The sequence below is a fragment of the Myotis lucifugus genome, unplaced genomic scaffold, assembly GCF_000147115.1.
Source record: "Myotis lucifugus unplaced genomic scaffold, Myoluc2.0 scaffold_4, whole genome shotgun sequence".
NCBI classification, from domain to species: Eukaryota; Metazoa; Chordata; class Mammalia; order Chiroptera; family Vespertilionidae; genus Myotis; species Myotis lucifugus.
The window spans coordinates 13632426-13635092 of record NW_005871052.1 but is presented as its reverse complement, the minus strand read 5'-3'; the positions used below and the strand labels follow the sequence as shown (position 1 = coordinate 13635092).

The 2667-nt window shown below is 42.2% G+C and overlaps 1 protein-coding gene across 1 annotated transcript in view; it reads right to left on the bottom strand.

Moving 5' to 3' along the window:
• The window catches only part of TEX11 (testis expressed 11), a 404641-nt gene that overhangs the window by 87050 nt on the left and 314924 nt on the right, over positions 1-2667 (bottom strand).

Genomic DNA, 2667 nt, shown 5'->3' with positions numbered 1-2667 from the left:
TAGAGCTGTATTGGTAAAGATATTGCTACAACAAATGTCTGCTATTTTGGTGCCTATGGCTTCTTCTAAGATTTTTATTGTTTCCCATCTTATGTTTACTGGTAAGTCCTTAATCCATTTTGAGTTTATTTTTCTGTATGGTGTAAGTTGGTGGTCTAGTTTCATTTTTTTGTAAGTACCTGTCCAATGTTCCCAACACCATTTATTGAAGAGATTGTCTTGACTCCATTGTATGCTCTTGCCTCCTTTGTGTCAGTTTCTGGGTTCTCTGTTCTGTTCCACTGGTCTATATGTCTGTACTTGTGCCAGTACCAGGCAGTTTTGAGAACAGTGGCTTTGTAGTATAGCTTGATGTCTGGTATTGTGATCCCTCCAACATTGTTCTTCTTTCTCAAGATTGCTTCAGCTATTGGGGGTCTTTTTTTATTCCAGATGAATTTTTGGAGAGTTTGTTCTAGATCTTGGAAATATGCCATTGGTATTTTAACAGGTATTACATTGAATTTATAGATTGCTTTGGGTAGGATGGTCATTTTAATGATGTTGATTCTACCAACCCATGAACATGGTATATTCTTCTATTTGATCATGTCTTCCTCTATCTCTTTTTTCAATATCCTGTAATTTTCTAAGTACAGGTCTTTTACGTCCTTGGTTAAGTTTATTCCTAGGTATTTTAATTTGTGTTGTTGCAATGGTAAATGGGATTGCTTTTTTAGTTTCTCTTTCTGTGAGCTTACTATTGGTGTATAGAAAAGCCACAGACTTCTGGGTGTTAATTTTGTATCCTGCTACATTGCCAAATTCATTTATTAAGTGTAGTAGTTTTTTGATGGAGTCTTTGAGGTTTTCTATGTACAATATGATGTCATCTGCAAATAAGGACAGTTTTACTTCTTTTCCAATTTGGATGCCTTTTATTTCTTCTTCTTGTCTGACTGCAATGGCTAGTACTTCCAGTACTATGTCAAACAGGAGTGGTGAGCATGGGCATCTCTGCCTTGTTCCTGTTCTTAGGGGAAATGGTATTAGTTTTTGCCCACTGAGTATGATGTTGGCCGTGGGTTTGTCAAATATGGCTTTATTTTCAAAGATAGACCACATATTGGGACACAGGCAAAGTCTCTCCAAATTTAAGAAGATATAAATCATATCAAGCATCTTCTCAGATCACAATGGCATAAAATTAGAAATCAACTACAATAAAAACAATCAAAAAAATTCAAACACTTGGAGGCTGAATAGCATACTATTAAATGAGTGAGTTACCAAAGAGATCAAAGAAGAAATTAAAAACATCCTGGAAATGAACAACAGTGAAAACACATCAATCCAAAATCTATGGTACACAGTGAAAGCAGTCCTGAGAGGGAAGTTTATAGCATTACAGGCCTACCTCAAAAAAGAAGAAAAACTGGTAATAAACCATCTAACTCTGCAACTTGAAGAACTAGAAAGAGAGCAACAAGAAAAGTCCAGAATGAGCAGAAGGAAGGAAATAATAAAGATGAAAGTGGAAATAAATGAATAGAGACTATATATATATATATATATATACACATATATCCTATATAATAAAAGAGAAACATGCAAATTAACCGTCCCTCCACTATGTTCAAGCCACCCCCACAAACCACACCCACCAGCCAATCAGGAGCGAGTATGCAAATTAACCCAACTAAGATGGCGACGGCCACGGAGCTGGAGCAAGCAGGAGGCTAGGGTTGCCCCCGGCAATAGAGGAAGCCAAGCTTCCCACCTGCCCTGGCCTGCCCTCGGCTCCACTCAAGGCTACAAAGTTTCAATTATAGAAGATAAATAAATCCCAGAAAAAAAAAAGAAAAAAAGGAATGGCTGGGAGCTTGGGTGGCTGGGGGGTGTGGCCAGCCTGAAAATGGCCATCAGCCCCTCACCCAGGCTGGCCAGGGACCCAAGCGGGACCCCACACCCTGAAGGGGGTGTGCCCAGCCTGAAAACAGCCCTCAGCCCCTCATCCAGGCTGGCCAGGCACCCCAGCGGGACCCCCACCCTGATCTGGGATGCCCTTCAGGGCAAACCAGCTGGCCCCCACCCATGCACCAGGCCTCTATCCTACATAATAAAAGGGTAATATGCAAATTGATCCTAACAGCAGAACTACTGGGAATGACTGGTCACTATGACACACACTGACCACCAGGGGGCAGACACTCAATGCAGGAGCTGCCCCCTGGTGGTCAGTGCGCTCCTACAGGGGAGCTCTGCTCAGCCACAAGCCAGGCTGATGGCTGCCAGCACAGCGGTGGTGGCAGGAGCCTCTCCTGCCTCCTCAGCAGCACTAAAGATATCCGACTGCAGCTTAAGCACGCTCCCCGCTGGCAAGTGAACATCCCCCGAGGGCTCCCGCGCTGCCAGAGGGATGTCTGACTGCCAGCTTATGCCTTATCCCCTGGGGAGTGCGCCTAGGCAGCAGGACCCCCCCCAAGTGCACAAATTTTTGTGTACCGGGCCTCTAGTGTGTTTTTGGGGGTGTGTGTGTGTGTGTGTATGTTATGTGGTGTGTGGGGCGTATGGAATGTATATATATATATATATATATATATATATATAATATATATATATATATATATATAAAAATCCAATGAAAACCAAAGAGGCTCGTTTCTTTTGAAAAAGAATAAAACAAGA